This window comes from Ammospiza caudacuta, chromosome 2, assembly GCF_027887145.1.
Source record: "Ammospiza caudacuta isolate bAmmCau1 chromosome 2, bAmmCau1.pri, whole genome shotgun sequence".
NCBI classification, from domain to species: Eukaryota; Metazoa; Chordata; class Aves; order Passeriformes; family Passerellidae; genus Ammospiza; species Ammospiza caudacuta.
The window spans coordinates 112,947,971-112,966,925 of record NC_080594.1 but is presented as its reverse complement, the minus strand read 5'-3'; positions in this window follow the sequence as shown (position 1 = coordinate 112,966,925).

Genomic DNA, 18,955 nt, shown 5'->3' with positions numbered 1-18,955 from the left:
CAAGCTGAACTCGCTGGCAATTACCAGGTGGAATGCTGGCTGCTCTTTTGAATTGACATAATTTTTCATCCAGACTTTCAACCTGCTAACAAAGGCACTCGTGGTTACCTGCCAAGGTGCTACTCCCTGTCCTTTCCTTTTCTGTAACATAGTGATTTGGGTGCAATTTATATAAGGATGCCACAGAGTGAGGGGATGGCCATCAAAAGAATGTACAGTGACCTACATGGCCTGGCACATCTTCCCAAACTGGTTCCCAGCCTTGCTGTGCCTCATGAAGTCCCCTACAGGCCACAGGTGCTCGATCCTGTATTTCTTGTGTGACACACCACCTCTCCTCTCTTTAGTTCTCCCTGTGGACATCTTGTTCTTTTTCATTTTTTTTTTCGATTAGCAGCTTTCCAAAGGCAGAGGCACTTGATCATCCTCTCAGCTTCACCAAGCATGTTAAGTCTGTGCTGCACATCAACAGATGTCACACTGTTTGATAGATTATAGTTTAAGAGCGAAAATATGGCCATGCTAATGAAAGAGACACTTGTGAAGGTGGGAACCACAGACCATGGAACATTTTGTAGTCGTTGACACAGCTTGGCAAAGTCCTATTATTTATTTACAGCTGCATTTTGCCCTGTAGCATGAGCCTGATTGTGGTGGTAGGAGGGTGAAGGAGGCGGAATACTGATGATGCTTGTAAATGCCTCAGGTCCCTGCTGTCTCAGAATCACACAATGGGCAAGGTTGGAAGGGAGCATGTCCACTGCTCTGACTGTGATAATTGCTCTCTATCTGAGCCATGCACTTTCTTTAGCAAGTGGTTTGAGTTGCATGGCTGGGCGTGACCTACTTCAACCTCCTTTGCAATTTCTGAATTTCCCTGTTTACCTGTTTCATTGTCAGCTTGTTCACTGCTGCTTATAATCAGCAGGCTTTGCTGCCTCTGTGGTTGGTTTCTCTAGACACAATTAAATCGTCTGCGATTGACATCTGGCCCTGCTGAGGTTTGGGTTGCATCTTCTTGGCTGCCTCAATGTCCTCCTTGATTTGGGATTCTGATCACTGCCTGCCCAGGCATGGCACATCATCAATGGGTGCTTTCATTCCTGAGCACTCCCTTGTGCCTACAATAAGGCACTGAAGTGTTTCTGGCTCTCACAGCTCTCTGGAAGGTTATTTCAAGGCAGCCTCAGCTGGTGTGCCTGTTGTGCATGCTGGAGCCTCCAGCAGGACTGCACTGAGCTATAGGAATCTCTAAGGGTCCCCATTCCTTTGCAGGAGGACTGTGAGCTCTCCAGGGCTGATGTCTTCACACCCAGCCAGAGATCTCATTCAGAGTGTCCCTTGGTCCTTCAGTGGCTGATAAAATTCTGACCAAAAAACCTGATTCATGGAAGAATTTGGTTTCTTTCTGCTGTCTGTGATTTTGCCAGAGGGTCAAAGCAAGACCTGGTACCTCTCCTGTACCCCTTCTTTCCTCTGCTGTTTCTTATGGCTTAACCCAAACTGACAGCTGAGCCCCAGGCAGTCTCTCACTCACTCCCTCACCAGTGGGATGAGGGAGAGAATCGGAGGAGTAAAAATTAGAGGAGTCATGGATTGAGATACAGACAGTTTAATAGCAAAAGCCTTCTGTGGCAGCAAAGCAAACCAAGGAATTCATGCACCACTTCCCATGGCTGGGCAGGTGTTCAGCCATCCCCAGGGCAGCAGAGCTCCATCACATGTGACAGTGACTTGGGGAGACAAACAGCATCACTTCAAACATCTCCCCTTTCCTTCTTCCTCAGCTCTGCAGGCTGATCATGACCCCATATGGTCTGGGACATCCCTGTGGTCACTTGAGGTCAGCTGTCCCTGCTGTGTCCCCTCCCAATGTCACATGCACCTGCAGCCCCCTCGCCAGTGTGTCAGTACGGGAGCAGAAAAGGCCTTGATACTGTGCAAGGGCTGCTCAGCAATGACAAAAACACCCCTATATTATAAACACTGCTCTCAGCAATAAAAAACACTGCCCTACACCAGCCACTGTGAAGAAATGTAACCCTACCCCAGCCCAAAGCAGCACACTGTTACAGGGCTTTCTCTCATTTCATATGTTACAGGCTGTGCCATCCACACTCATCGTCTGCAATGCTTCTTTTAATCCCTTAATCTCAGGTTTGTGAAACATTGCAGGTGGTGACAAGAGCAGGGCTCATCTTTTCCATGGCATGCCCTTGTGTTTGTGGTGAACAGCCCTGTGCCTTTCCTATGGATGTAGTTGACCCCTTGCTCCTGGGAAGAATTTTTGCTTTTTATTGTTGTAGCTTTTGGTGATGTGCACCCTCTTGATCTGACAGCTCAGGTATGTGCAATCTCACAGCCTACAGCTTTTCTTTGTCAAGTTCATTGGCTTTGGTGGATTAAATGACAGGCATCCAATCTAGACTGTCACTCATTGGAAAGTTTGGCATGGCCAGTTTTAATCTTCATCCTAAATGTCCTGAATTTTGTGATCCTGTGCTTGCTTGCCTGCCCGTGGTAAGCTATAACAGTCACTAGATGTTTTCACAAGTGAGAGCCTTAAAAGTTGACAGGTGGTCTTCTCACTGTGCTTGAAGTTGCTCCTTTCTCTCCTGTAAAGACCCACCATATTCAACCTTCACCTCCCAGTATTTCCCATTTTGAGCTTCTTGTGATTCTTTCTGGTTGGAATCTCTTCAAAGTATTCATCCAATCTGTCTTGTTATTACTCCTTGTAGGAAAGGATTCCCCCTTCCCCCTGAGTTTTTTAAGTGCTTTCCCTCTTTACTCTGGTGTTTTCAGCCATGTGCTTTTTGATGTTTTCTAGACCCCACATTACAGATGTGTTCATTCATTTCTGCTTTGCCCAGTATGATCTCTGCACCCACACAGAGGCTGCCATGTATCTTTATTTTCTATAGCCCAACAGGAGATATTCTGCATGCCTGTAGGATGCCAAACAAAATGTGTCAAGGGCTGATCAGATTGAAGATGTAGGGTTTCTTTAATATGCCAGACTAACAAGGCTAATAATTTCTTTTAAGTCTGTTTTAAATATGTAGGATTTTTTAAAATATCTGACTTCTTATGCAGAACATTGATCTTTGGTAGATCATTTATGTAAAATGTATAATTCCTGAAGTAATGTTCTTCCCTTTTTACCCTCACTCTCAGCTCTCAACTCCCACCACTAAAACCAACAAAAAATGGCACTGACTGTGCTCTTTCCCATTTTCCTACCAAGAAGCAGGCCTTTTTCTGATTTACTTTTCATGGCATGCTTCCATGTTCCCTATATTTTATCTTTTGCACTTGGTGGCTGATCTGTAGTAAGATTTCTAAAGTAAACAGAGTAAATTCATACAGCCCCCCAACAGCACTGTGCTCCAGGCTGGGCGTATTTTGGAGCTGCTTCCCAGCTCTGTGTTCAAAGCACTGCCAAAGTCAGCTGGAAACTGGTGCCCCACAGTGACCCATGAGGAGATACAATGGCCCAGAATTGCTGCTGGGCTTAACTTCCCTGGATATAACCATGGGATCCTCTGCTCTGGGCAGAGACTCAGAGCCCCACAGGGGCTCTTCCACCTTGCACTAAATGAGAAATCTGTAATCTGTGCCAAGGTGGGGAACTGTGTTATTAAGTTCTATATTTGCCCTGAGCCCATGCACAAAGGCAATCTATTAATTGCACCCTTCCTTGATTAGACATTCTCCCAAGCAACTGAGCTGCATGAAAGTTCAGGCCCTGGCACAAGAGCCCTGAGCAAGCCCTGGCAACATGGTGTGAGGGGCAGAGCCCTGCTGAGAGGGGCTGGACCTGCTCTGGTGAACAAACTTGTTTAACAGAAGAATATCTACATCCTCAGTTTTGCACCTGTGATCCTAACTATATGAAGAGAAATATTTTTTAACCTTGTGGGTTTGGTGCAGAAATCTTGGTATCAAGCTCCCCTGATGATCAGCGTGTCTAATTGTGCATTTCAGCAGCATCTCATTTACACCTGGACTCATTAGTAAGAGCTGATTTACAGGAACAGCCACTGCTGGAGAGACAGGGATCCTCTCTTCCTTCATTTATCTCCCTGGGCCCTGACTAAAAGCACTCCTGAGGTGAAGGGAGTGGGCCCACAAATAATTGATATACAGCATTACTTGTTTTGCCTGGTGGAGCTGCCAGATCAATCAGCAGAAACCAGGGGGTCTCCGTAAAAATCACAAACGGGATGGGAATGCTGTGGAACTGCCTTGAGCTGTTTTATTTTCCAGCATCAGTCTCATTACATGGTTATGACAATGGGAAAATGCCATCAGCTCACATCTCAGGCAGCAGACCAAGAACTTAATGTTACAACTCACTTTATAAGTTTTTTGACCAATCACACAAAGCAAAAACACATTGACAGTAGCTCTATCCAAGCACTATAAGCACACGTACCTTTGGTTAAAACAACGCTGCTTATTTTGAATACAATACCTGCTTGTGAGCCTTAAAACACAATGCATGGAGTTCCATTATTAAGTTTCAAACTTCCTAATATCTTGCAGATAAACTTTTCTGTAGCTTAAGGAGTTATTCTAGACAAGCGTTAGTACACAGACCATTGTTCTATTTGTCTTGGCTTTTCTGCTGGCCTATCTCATGGCTGCTGCTTAGCTCCAATCACAGTTCTGCTGTCTCTGGGGCCTGCCTTTTGCAGCTTTCTCAAAACCCTCTGATTTTGTGGATTCCCACACAGGGGGCTGCCGTTTGTTTGCCATCCGTGTCTGAGCTGCCCCTGGGAAGGGCTGCAGGGGCTGCTGGGGACGCCAGCACTCCCTAAACCGGGACGGGCTCCGGCTCTGATGGAGATGTCAGCACTTGCTAAAACCGGACAGGCTCCTGTAGGAGCCTCGGGGGGTAGGACAGTCAGGACAGATGGAGACCAGAGATCTCTGAAGCCACGTCAGGAACTTGGGGTTTTTTGCAAAGGGCCTGGGTGCAGGGCCCTGCTGGGAGCTGCCAGCCACAGCTCAGAGCAGGCTGAGAGAAGAGAGGGGCAGAGAGGATGAGAGGGTGAGAGAGTAAGAGGGTAAGAGAGCAAAAGCATAAGAGACTAAAAGGGGCAAGAGGGCCAAGTTCCTGTTACAATACAATAAATCTTCTTCTGTGTTGAATATTCTGACTCTCACTAACCAATCTAGTACAAGATACAAATCCTATAGCATTTACATACAGCCTGTGAGAATCACTACATTACCATACTGTGTTACATTTTAAACCCTAAAACTCCTCTTTCGACCCCTTCTGCCAAGCTGGCAGGGTCTGCTCTGACCCTTGAACCTGTCTGCAAGCAGAGGGAATTGTTTCATCAAAAGGGCATTACCTTCAGCCAGCCACACCATTGTTTTCCAGTTGTTCAGTAACTGAGGGATCTCAAAGCTTGCTTTCATTTCAATCTCCCTTATAGTTTCCATATTCTCAAAATCTTTTTTTGAGAATATAGAAACTGTATTATCAAACAATCATATTTATAAGGCTTTCCTGTTTCATCTGCCCCAACAGGCTCCGGCGCTGCCGGGGATGCCGGCGCTCCCTGTCCTCGGATGGAGCCGCCGAGTCTCACAAAGAGGCGAGAACAACTTTGATGCATGCACAAGGTGAAATGGCAAGTACAACTGTGAAGCTCGAAGGGGAAGTGGCAGAAAGCAGAGCACAAGCTCCCGCTTGTCATTTAGCACAGACGAACGCGAGCGCCACCAGAACAACAGAATGATCCGATTAGCGAGCCCCGCAACGCGACAGGAGCGGCTCTGCAGAGGCAGGGAATCTGTCAGCTGTCATTGCAACACCGCCGCCAGTGCCACCGTGCACTGAGTGCGAACGAGGAGAGGTGCTGTAACAGGTGTCATTGCAATAGGGCTGAAAGGGACACTGCCACAGCTTGCAGACCTGAAATGTGACCTCTCCATCTCCTGCGTGGGTGTGCGGGAGGTGCAACGTTAGATTGCGCTGAGGGATCCTCTGCCTCCATGGTGACATCCAAGGGTGCAACAACCCTGAGTTGTGAAACTCAGCACTGACTTTGTTTACAGTCCAGAATAAGCAGAGGACTGTTTTGGGTGGGAATATTTCAACAAAGTGTCTGGTACAGCCATGCTTGGGACCAGTGTAGTGACCTCCCAAATCTCTGCTGCCCTGGAGAGCTGTGTGTGAGATCAGCTCTAAAAGCACCCAGACACTTTTAACTTGTCCTTCTCTGTGACCATGTTCACAGGGGTTTTCAGGATGAGGGAAGAGATGTAGATCTGACTCCATATTTCAGAAGGCTTGATTTATTATTTTATTTTATATATATTATATTATAATTATACTAAAGAATAGAAGGGAAAATTTCATCTCAGAAGGCTAGCTAAGCTAAGAATAGAATAGACAAGAATGAAAACAAAGGTCTGAGGCTCGGAGAGAGAGAGAGAGAGAGAGCTCTGCTGTGAGTGGTCACTGATTCTAAAAATCCACGAGACCAATCACAGATCCACCTGTTGCATTCCACAGCAGCAGATAACCATTGTTTACATTTTGTTTCTGAGGCTTCTCAGCTTCTCAGAAGGGAAAAAATCCTAAGAAAGGATTTTCACAAAGAGATGTCTATGACACTTCCCTTGCCACATTCTCTTGCTTCCCATAAGGCAAAAAATGTATTCCATTTCAATCAGAGTATAAGTTACACAGGTATATTATACAATGATGATGATGATAATGATGATGATGATAAATGGCATAATAGCTGTCTTTTTTACACATACACAGATGTGAGTGCCACCACATGCTTACATTATAGAAAATACTCAGTATATGAACTATCACCTAAGCATGGTTTATCTGATCATATTTTTACTCTGAAGGGTTATTGGTAAAAATAATGAGCATTGGTAAATTGAAAAGTGTTTATAGGGTTTCTTCTGGTCAATAACCTGCATAAAACAAAGAAGGTATGGTTCACATGAAGGGCTGGTTATCATGCCCATTTTCCACTTTCAAGATGGTACAGGCCATTTAATTAGGCTGCCATTCATTTTATTATTTAAATCAATCAGCCATGGATTATTGAGCTGTCTTGAGACTGTGCCTTGATGCAGAGATGTGCACCCTCACTTGTACCTTCTCCAGCTGGCACAGACACACAAATTTCTCAAGAAATCAAAACATTTAAAACATTCATTGGTGGAGAAATGACAAAAAGCTTGGTCCTGGAATGCAGTGGTGAAAATTGCACTGTCAGTACCAACATGGACTGGACTTCTAGAACTGGGAAATGCAGCTCTTGTAGATCTTGGCAGCTTGGCCTCTGGGCTGTGTCCTGCCCAGTCAGGTTTAGCCAGGTGGATTGGGCTGACTGCAGCATGGCAGAAAAGCCAGGCCAGTCCCTATCTGCACCCCTGGCATTTTGGTGGATGTGCTGCAGAAGGGATGAGTTTCCAATGTCTTTTGTGAGCTGGGACCCCATAAAACCACCAGATGAAACTGTGCTCTCCAGCAGCCAGAAAAGGGATCAAACTCCTGTGAGAGGGGAGATAGGAGCCCTCCCTGGCCATTTATCAGCTGCTTCCTGGCCTGCTGATGCAGGGTGAGCATCACAATTGTGATGTGGGTATTGCACCTGCCCTTGCACAGCCCCCTTTGGAGGGATGCAGCCCATCATGAGATAAATGAGGCTCCAGGGATGGAAAGGCCTCCTGCTTCACCTTCTAAATATACCCTTCTTCAGGCAGCAGGAATCATGGAATTACAGAATTATAGTCACAGACTGGTTTGGGTTGGAAGAGACCATAATGATCATCTCGTTCAGCCCCTCTGCAATGAGCAGGGACATCTCCAAACTAAAGGAGGCTGCTCAGAGCCCCACTCCATGTAGTGCCTTGTTGCAATCCATGTCTTAAAAGCAGCTTATTTTTTTTCCCAGAGAGATGACAGAATTTGCTGTGGCGTTTTGGGCACCTGTGCACACAGCATGGCTTGTTTGACCACAAGCAGAGAACTAGCATGGCCTTGAAAAATGAACACTATGTATTAAAAAAGAGAGTCTACTTATTTTCAAATACAAGACACTGGTTCGCAAGAGAGAATTAGGAAGGCTGAGGAGCCATAGATCTCCCACAGTCACAGCCATAGATTTTCCAGTTTGGAGAAATGTCAGTGACAAACACAGCAGCTCATTTGTCCCCCAGGCAGAATTTGCCTCCTGACTGCTGTAACTGTGCAGGGTGTCCAGCATTTGAATCCCTCCTGGGACAGTGTAATGGCTTTATCAGCTGGCAACTGAGTCCCAAACAACCACTCACTCACTCACTCACTCACTCACTCACTCCCCACCCACCCCAGGGGGATGGAGGGAAGAATCAGGAAAGAAAAGCAAAACTTAACTGTGGGTCAAGATGGATTAATAATTAAAACAAGGTAAAATATATTAAAAAAAATAAAATTATACTACTATTAACAATAATTGTAACTAAAAGGAAAGGCAGAGAGAGAGAAAACCCAAGGAAGACAAGGCACACACAATACAAAATCCTTGACTTAGTATAAGCACTACTTAGCAAAAACTTATAACATCAGTGTGTTATCCATATTGTTCTCATCTTAAATCCAGAACACAAACATGTGCCAGTGACTGTAGAGAAAATTAACTCTATTTCAGCTGAAGCCAGGACAGACAGGCAGATATATGCTGTCTCAGACATCTTTTATGAAAAATCCTTTCCTTAGGATTTTAACTCCTGAGAAGCTGAGAGGCCTCAAGAACAAAAGGTAAACAATAATTATCTGCTGCTGTGGAATGCAACAGGTAGATTTTTGATTGGCCTTTGTTGGATGTTTCTAATTAATGGCCAATCACAGTCATCGGGCTCGGACAGAGAGTCTGAGACAGCTACCTTTGTTATCATTCTTTCTTTTTCTATTCTTAGCTAGCCTTCTGATGAGATCCTTTCTTCTATTCTTTTAGTATAGTTTTAATGTAATATATATCATAAGATAATAAATCAAGCCTTCTGAAACATGGAGTCAGATCCTCGTCTCTTCCCTCATCCTGAGACCCCTGTGAGCACGGTCACAATGTGCAACCTCCAACGCAGGATAAAATGCAAATAAAAGAGCAAATCTGTCCACGTCCTTCCTCTTTGCTCTTGTCCATGTCAGCCTTTGCTCTTGACCTGCTGCTGTGCACAGCTGAGCTCCCAAAGCCCAGCAAGGCCATCCAGACAGGGAGCCAGGGGGAAAGGAGGGGCTGGATGTGAGCCCAGGGCTGTGGGAGCATCCTGGGCAGGACAAGGATTCCTCTGAGAGCCCTGCCCAGGGGTGCTCAGCGCAGCCTGTGGGTCACAGCCACCCAGAATTTGCTTTTGATGTGGGATAGGGTCCCTAGGTGCTGTATGAATGGGGGTTTGTGGGGCAGGTAATCTCTAGGGAGGGTTGGTGAGCATCTCCCACTCCAGTGAGTGCCCCTGTGCACCAGGTCACAGCTCCCACTGACACCAAACACACTCACCCTCTACCTCCCCTGGTTCTGAGCTTGTAGCAGCCTTTATGTCCCAGAGTCTGACCTGTCCTGGTGCAGATACAAGCAGTTGGTATTTCTTGGCACTGTTGCTGTGATGGCAGTAAATGATAATTCCATTTTTCAAGCTTCAACTATTCCTGCAAAAATTTTCCCTTCCTGGTATTGCAGGGAAATGGATGAGGGAAAATATGGACCCCAGTGCTGTATGAATCCATAGGAGACCTGGCCCTGGGCTTCCTTGGTTCTCCAGTAAAATCAAGTCTTCATCTCTTTTGTTTGTTTAAAAAAATGAAAAAAACCAACGCAAAATAGGGACAAATCTCTAAAAACCAAAAACTGCAAATACAGTTGCTTTAATTTAAAATATCATTGTATTACCAAAAAAATGTAATCTTTAACCACTGATACTTTAAATGTAGCAGTTAAGTGATTCCTAGTTCAATGTTTCAAAGCTAATTGCAGCTTGTTGAAGTTCTGGAAACTTCTACATTGGAAAAAAATCAGGTTTTCCCCCTTGTAAAGCTTTCCCTAGAGGTCTGCCAGCCTTTCCAACAATAACAGAGAATAAAACTCTAGTGAGTATTAAACTGAGGGACCTTTTTTTTTTCTCTTTATACTAAAATCATGACACAGCATGGAAACCAGCCTCCCCAGGGAGCTCTGTGGGAGCATTTCCCTTTAATCCCCACGACTCGACAGCCCAGGCAGCTTTTCCTTTTGGCCAGGAGCTGAGCAGTCCCATGTCCCACCCCATAAAGAGCTGGTGAGAGAGGCACTGAAGGGCTGATGCAGGGTTTGCAGCCCTGCTAAGGGTGCCTCAGAGGATGGTTACGGTTCCACATGAAAAAAAAAAAATTTCCCCCATGTACTTTGTTTTTGAAGTGAAGTAATTACATCAAAACAAATGTGTGCTCAAAGAAGCTTACAGCTGTGAAATTAGGCACCCATCATCTATGAAATGCCAAAACTGAGATTGCCTAAAGCAAGCCTAATGCAGCTCTGTGCTCATTGCGCTGATCCCAGCAGCCTCCACACTGCCTAGTAATCTTATCTTTTTTTTTTCTCATGGAATATTCCAAGCTGGAAGGGACCCACAAGGATTGTTGAGTTTCTACCCTCACCCCTACAGGCTGAGCTCCTTGGTGTGACTGAATTCCCCTGACATACCGAGGGAGATGTGCTCTGATCCCTCCCCATGGCTGCAGGCAGCTCAAGATGAGCAACGCTCAATTCCTGCTCACCCGAGGGGCTCCTGTCTCTGCACGGGGTGGGAGCAGCAGCCAAGGTGTGCCCAGCACTGAGGGGCTGGGCAAAGTCACCAGGGACAGCCTGGGCTGGCTCCAGAGATGGCTGTCACCCCGCGCTCCAGTGTCACCCCTGGCTCCAGTGTCACCCCTGACAACAGTGTCACTTGTGGCTCCATTGTCACTGCTGACTCGAGTGTCACCCCTGGCTCCAGTGTCACTCCTGTCAACAGTGTCACTTGTGGCTCCATTGTCACCCCTGGCTCCAGTGTCACCCTGAATCCAATGTCACTCCTGACTCCAGTGTCACCCCTAATTCCAGTGTCACTCTTGGCTCCAGTGTCACCCCTGGCTCCAGTGTCACTTGTGACTCCAATGTCACCCCTGACTCCAGTGTCACCCGTGACAACAGTGTCACCCCCAGCTCCAGTGTCACTGCTGGCTCCAGTGTCATCGCTGGCTCCAGTGTCACCCCTGGCTCCACTTCAGTCCTGAATCCAGTGTCACCCCTAATTCCAGTGTCACCCCTCTCACTCTAGTGTCACCCCTGTCTCCAGGGTCCCACGTTGTCCCAAGGGTGTGGCACCATCTCCAAGCACTCCTCATCCATGGGGTAGGCTATCATTGCTTCTCATGAGAGCACAGGGATAGCTGGGAAGGAGGAGAGGCTGGAGGCATTTTTTAGTTCTGGAGTGAGAATGGGCTCCCCAGAAAATAAGTGTGCAATAGCAGAGGGAGTGTGGGCAAGGAAGGTTTTTCCAGCAGTGTGCAAATGTGCTGTTGGCCTCCTTAATTAGACCTCCTGTCACAGACACATTTTCTGAAAAATCCTTTCCTTAGGAGTTTTTCTCCTGAGAAGCTGGAAGCCTCAGGAACAAAATGTAAACAATGATTATCTGCTGCTGTGGAATGCAACAGGTGCATCTGTGATTGGCCTCATGTGGTTGTTTCTAATTAATGGCCAATCACACTGAGCTGGCTTGAACTCTCTGAGACACAAGTGTTTGTTATCATTCTTCCTTTTCTATTCTTAGCTAGCCTTCTGATGAAATCCTTTCTTCTATTCTTTTAGTATAATTTTAATATAATATATATAATGAAATAATAAATCAAGTCTTCTGAAACATGGAGTCAGATCCTCGTCTCTTCCCTCATCTTAAGACCCCTGTGAACACTGTCACAACCTCCCATTACCCACTGTCTTTCCACAGGGAAAAGCCCTGGGGCTGAGCTCCCCAGCATCATCCTGGACCACTTCTTCCCAGTCGGACAGCCCAGCTTGGAGGGGAGGTTCAGCTGTTCACCTCAGGTTTGTAAATGTAACATTTACATTGCTTTTACAGCCTGGCTGTGCCAGCAGTCCCTGGTCAGCAGTGGCTGCCGGGGCTCCCACCAGAGCCAAGGGCTGCGGAGGACTCAGAGGGGAGCAGCAGGGATGTCCCCAGAACAGGGGCTGGTTCATCTGTTCACTCTGTGGGGGCTTTCTTCTGACAGAGAGCCCTGCCCGTGCTGTGTTCACCACCCTGAGCAGAACCAGGTGGCTGTGACGGGTTGTCAGAGCAGGAAAGGCACTGAATTGAGAGGCCAGTGTGATTTTTGCATCTGCACTAACACACACCTCACTAGAAAATGCCAACAATCGAACAGATGCAGGGGAAAGGGGTGCTGTCATCAGGAGCTCATTCCCTGTAGCACCAAAGAGTTCAGCAGTGGAGACTTCAGGGGCACACAACCCTCTGCCATTTGGCTGCCAAACCCCTCCAGACCATGAAATCACCACCTCCAGAGCACCAAATTGTAGCTATGATATTTTCTGAAAAATCTTTTCTTTAAGATTTTTCCTCTTGAGAAGCTGGAAGCCTCAGGAACAAAATGTAAACAATGATTATCTGCTGCTGTGGAATGCAACAGGTGCATCTGTGATTGGTCTCGTGGTTGTTTCCAATTAATGGCCAATCACAGTCAGCTGGCTTGGACTGCCTGTCTGAGACACAAGCGTTTGTTATCATTCCTTCTTTTTCTATTCTTAGCTCGCCTTCTGATGAAATCTTTTCTTCTATTCTTTTAGTATAGTTTTAATATAATATATATCATAAAATAATAAATCAGCCTTCTGAAACATGGAGTCAGATCTTCGTCTCTTCCCTCATCCTTGGACCCCTGTGAACACGGTCACACCAAATCACCACCTCCAGACCATGGAATCACCACCTCCAGACCATGGAATCACCCCCTCCAGACCATGGAATCACCACCTCCAGAGCACCACACAGACAGGTCCTGTTCCCCCCTGCCAGGCTCTGCAGGCACCACCAACACAATGTTGTGGCCAGCACTGCTGCATCTCCATTGGCTTTCTCAGCTCTGAGCCAGGGAAATGAGATCCTGCTTTTTGTATCAGCGGCTTCATCTCCTTCACAGGTAAGAAGACAAGTCTGCAGCACTAATCCAAGCAAATTATTAATGATCTTTCATTTTTATGCAACCAGTGCTCACTAGAGCAGGCTTGCCTCCTGTTTGTGACTGTCCTGCTGCCTCTGTTGTCAAACAATGTTGTTTTATAACAACATTTGTGTTGAAGTGGATTATTATGGGGTTGACTGCCCCTTGGGGTGCAATGAAAAGCATTCATTAATGCTCAGGGCAGGAGGGCTAATTACTTCTTTATAAAAAAATCCGTGCTAATTGCCAATAACTATTTTATTGAATGGGTCTCATAGAGATAATTTTGATTGTGTTTGATTTCCCTCTCATATTGTAACGCTTAATGCACAGTCCAGAGGAGCTGGGAACAGCTAGATTATCCAGATGAGCATGGGGAGGAACCCCAGCACTACAAAGACCAGTGGACCATGCCAGCCTGTGCTCAGCTCAGTGCTCCAGCCTGCTCTGGTGCTGGCCAGGATTTTCTGGGTCTTTCACCTTCCTGCTTCCACCAAGCAGGTGGAGACTTGTTTTCTGCACTCCCCCAAGGCACAGCATCCATTCTGGCAGAGAATTCTGCTCTGGCAGGGCAGAGGGAATGCCAAGGCTCAGGCAGGTTCCCTCCAGAGCTGAATTCCAGCTCCCCTGCAGGAACAGGGCAATCCCTGGCCCTGCCAGCACCAGGAATGCACACCAAAAGGAGTGGCACACAGCAAAAGGAGCAGCACACAGCAACAACCCTGCACCAGTGCTCCCACTTCTGTACTTGGGAGGAAAACTCATTCACCTGATCTTTGGGTCACACTGCACTCCAAGATGAAGAAAAATGCAGATAATAATTTGTTTGCTTTTATTTACAGATAACTACAAGGCTGAAGATACCGAAATATCAACACAAGCCCTGACCAAGTCCTTGCAGTTCTGTTGAGGAAGCAATGACTTACAGACACTACATTAAAAGCAAAGCCCACAGAAGTGCATTCAGCCTGTGGGAGGCAGAGTAGGAAAGCACCAGGGTCCAGAGGCTCCTGCAAAGCCTCAGGAGGTGCCGTGGGCTGCTGCTGGCTGTGAATTTCCCTGGGTGTGCACTGCAGTAGTTTCTAGCTGTCTGACCCCTACAGACTCCACAAAAGGCTGCTCTCAGCACCCAGGAGATGTAAGAGGTGTCCTGGCAGGCAACAATCCCCTCCAGACCAGACCTCAGACCCCTGAGGGCTGAGCTGCTGCAGAGCTGAGCTGCTGAGCCCACTGACCTTGGAGCTGCTGTCAGACTCACCATCAGACTGAGCTACTTCCCAATTCCAACCACTCTGACTGGAGAAGATTTTATTTCCTCTTTTTCCTTCTCCTGTGCCACCCCAGCAGTTTTGCAGGGCATCAGTCTTCTCTCACATCATACTTTCTAATTCTCTACTCAAAAAGATAAAGCACACAAACCCTACCCTCCATATGCAAGCCAGAAAGCTCTTTCCCCCTGGAAATCACAGTTTTAATAATATTAATGTTTTTAACTTGGTTGAACCATCTCCATTTTAAGAACAGATAGGCCTTTCAAAAATGACTTTTTTCAGTGCCCTGAGGGGTTTTGAGAGAACCAGATTACCAAAAAGTTGGTCATTTGGCACTTTCTGAAAGCATTCTGGAAATACCTCTGGGGGTTGCCTGGAATCTACTGCTTCTGCAAGTCTTGGCCAAGTATGGCAAATAAAAAATAGCATTCAGGTGATTGAGTAGCTGCTTTGGGAATGTTTGGAGTTGCACTGCTGCACAGTGCACCAGGGAGAGAATCACAGAATTACAGAATGGTTTGGATTGGAAAGGACCTTAAAGTTCATCTTGTTCCATCCCTCCCTTGGGTGAGGCTGCACAGGGCTCCATCCAGCCTGGCCTCTAGTGCTGGCTGGGGGTCCATGTACAAATCACAAACGGGACAGGACTGCTGTGGAACTGCCTTGAGCTGTTTTATTTTCCAGCATCAGTCTCATTACATGCTTATGACAATGGGAAGATGCCACCAGCTCACATCCCAGGCAGCAGACCAAGAACTTAATGTTACAACTCACTTTATAAGTTTTTTGACCAATCACACAAAGCAAAAGCACATTGACAGCAGTTCTATCCAACCACTATAAGCACACATACCTTTGTTAAAACAATGTTTGCTTATTTTGAATACAATACCTGCCTGTAAGCCTTAAAACACAATGCACAGAGCTCCATTATTAAGCTTCAAATTTCCTAATATCTTGCTAGATAAACTTTTCTGTAGCTTAAGGAGTCTTTCTAGACAAGCGTTAATACACAGACAATTGTTCTATTTGTCCTTGCTTCTCTACAGTTTAGATAATTTTTATGCTGACCTATCTCATGGCTGCTGCTTAGCTCTAATCACAGTTCTACTGTCTCTGAGGCCTTTTGCAGCTTTCCCAAAACCCTCTGATTTTGTGGATTCCCACACAGGGGGCCTGGATATTTTGGGTCTGTAATACACACTCCCTAGTTATTGATCACACAGGAGGACCACAATCTAAAATAAGTCCTCAGTGCCATCTACAGACAGCTCCAGACACCAAAAATAAATACACTGCAGCTACCAGGGAGCAAAACAGACTCCAGAGCTGAGGACTTGCTGTCTCAGCATGGCTTGCTTTTCATGAGCTTGCACACACCAAATATCTCCAGTCACACTGGACAAAAGTGAAATGACTTTTGAGTAAAATGTTTTCTGGTTGCAACAGGAACAGGTGCAGTGACAAGAAAAAGGCAAATGCAACAGCTTTTTACTTCAAAACCAGGCCAAGCTGGCAGAAACAGCTTGCAGAAAGCTGACCATACTTTACACATTTGGAGGGCAAAACACTTTTACTTACAAAATAGAGAAGTGTCATTTCTGCGTCAAATCTTTATTTTTGGATGCAGGATCTTTAGGAGGATGTTTATTTTTGTGATACAGGTTCATAGTGAAGCAGGCCTCACTCAGCCCTGGTGGAAGTCTGACATCCTGATCAATCCTTTCCCTCCAGTGGGATGCCACGTGTTTTATGCAAGGAGCTGGCAGTAAATTAACTTCCTAGCTTTAAAATTATCTTCAATATTAATGAGCCATCAAAGTCAAGGGAAGAATCACAGAAGACAAAATCATCTTAGGGGCTGCACTGGCTCCTCCAAGGAGCAGGAGCCTGAAGTCCTGTACCAAAGCCAGTTTCTTCTGCAGTGATGCTTGCCCAAGGATGGCAGCAGCAGCAGCAAGGCCTCCAAGAGCAGCCACAGTTCACTGACACAGTGAAACATCACCTGCACAGCAACATGCTGTGCTCTCAGCAGGGCTCAGGGCTGTCCTCTCAGCAGAAACCAGCCCTGGGAGGCAGCTCAGGACAGCACACACATCAGCAAAGGCTGTGGTGCACCTTACAGCCAAACCAAGCTGGCAGCTCACTGGGACCAAAGGTGCTGCTCCTTCCTCCTCCTCCCAGAGTCCTGCTTCATCTGTTGTCATGATTTTGAGGTGGATTTGGGAGTGCTGAGGTAACAGTTGGAATGATCTTAGAGGTGTTTTTCTCCCTAAATGATTCTATGATCACTCTCCTCAACCCCCAGCCATTCTTCCCACCCCTTCTGGGGCTTATCTGGCTGCCCAGCATCTCCTTTCGCTCCCACACCTGCCCACCCTTCCCTGGCCCAGCTGCCTCACTGATTGTGCACAGCACAATTTGCTCAGGCAGGGATGAGCAGCCAGAGCCAGCTCAGCACAGCAGCAGCAGAGAGATTCCTGTGCTGCTCATTCAGTTCACACAGAGGGCACAGAGGGACCCTGGAGCAAACACCTCTGGAAGGAAAATCCCACACGTTCGTGCCCGCCTGGCACCGACCCGTTCTCTGCTGTTGGGGTCTCTGGTTGGTCAGAGTGACCCTGAGAAATGTTATAAAGTCTCTTTTCCCAGCCCAGCGCTCGAAGAAGGAGTCAGAGCTCTTCGTTTCTCAGTCTCAAGGTTGTTTATTGAATCTTATATATAAAATTCCTTCTCCTGTCCAGCTGAGGTCTGCTCAGCAAGACAGTCCAGGCACTCTGCCTGCCCCCGGGGCAGTGTTATGTCTTTATACTAAAAACTACGTGTACAGTGTTTACAATTACTTTCCAATACCTATCACCTATGTTAGACAGTGAGCTTCTACTCTAAACCAATCTGTAAGTGCCAGCATCACAGCAGAAGATGGAGGCCAAGAAGAAGAAGAAAGGCAGGACACACCCAGATCCCTCCATCTTGCCCCTCTGAATCCCCATTCTAAAAACCCCAAAAATCTATTTTTCACCTTGTGATAAATTCACTATCATTCTACTTAATTTGCCATGGCTTCCAGATCTTCATCTAAGGTTGGTAACTTGCTCCACGGGTCATAATCAAAACCACAGGCATTTTGGGCTCTGTGCCAGGGTGTCTGAGCCCCCTGGCAGGGGTCTGGGCTGCTCAGGACAGCCACAGGGATGTCCTGGGTCCTGACACTCTGCAGCTCCGGCTGTGCTTCCTACATCAGCCAGAACCCCAGTTCTCCCTCCTGGAGGAAGGGAAGGGGAAAGGAAGGGGAAGGGAAGGGAAGGGAAGGGAAGGGAAGGGAAGGGAAGGGAAGGGAAGGGAAGGGAAGGGAAGGGAAGGGAAGGGAAGGGAAGGGAAGGGAAGGGGAAGGGGAAGGGGAAGGGGAAGGGAGCAGGGATGCTCCAGCTCCACCCCGGGCTGCCAGGGGGATGCCGGTGCCAGGCAGCGCAGCCTGGGTGGTCCCAGCCTGGCCAGGGGGTTTTCCCCAGGAAAGCCCCTGGCAGTTCCTCCAGCAGCCAGATCCTCTTCAGGGAAGCTGCCAAGAGCCCAATTAACACACCTACCCCATAAAAGCAGGAGTGGTGCTGCACTGAGAGAAACAATTGACCACGCACTGAAGGGTTTTGCTGAATGGATTTAATTCAGCGCTTACGCCTTAAAGCTGAGCTGTGCTCAGCGCTCCTGAATGGGGACAGGCACGTTTGGGGGCCTGCTGACCTGTCACCCAACATCAGCATCTTCAAAAGGAACAGCTCTTGGCACAAACAGCTCTTTCTTTCAGGAAAATGAAAAGGGAAAAAAAAAAAAAAAAAAAGGGAAAGAAAACCAAGGAGAGGCTGGTGCTTTTGTGCTCCGGAAGGTCACTGGTGACTCCTGAAGGATGCAGGGCAGCCTCACCCACCTCCCTCCCCTCCGAGGGGCAAGGGGAGACCTGCCCAGCAGTGAATAGAGGAGGGAAACTGGGGCAGCTGGTGGGCCAGTTCTTTCTGGCATGGAAAAACATCTCCCTGTGAACATCCTGTGCCTGCAGGAGAAGGGCATCGCTCCAGCACAGCGTAGCCCCAGCAACCAGCGAGGGGCTGTGGCTGCTCTGAAGCCTCAGAAGAGACTGCAAATGGGAGTGCTGTGACCTGCCAGTGGCTTTGTCCTCAGCACCATCCTGCTCGGCTGCCCAGCACAGATGCAGGACCTGCATTGGCATCTCCACCTCTAAAGATATGTGGTTCCTTCATGGCAGATGTTTTATTGAGGGCAGATTTAAATTTGGGGACTAGATTCCTCCTCTATTTGTAAAGCTCTTTTTCTCTTTCCTGCTCTGGAAGGGCTCTCTGAATGAAGCTAAAGAAGCTACTGGGGTTTTTAAGACATGCTTGCAGGGTTCTGCCTGTGTGGCTGTGAACCCTTCCAGAGCTGTGGGTGGGAGTGCACTGCCCAT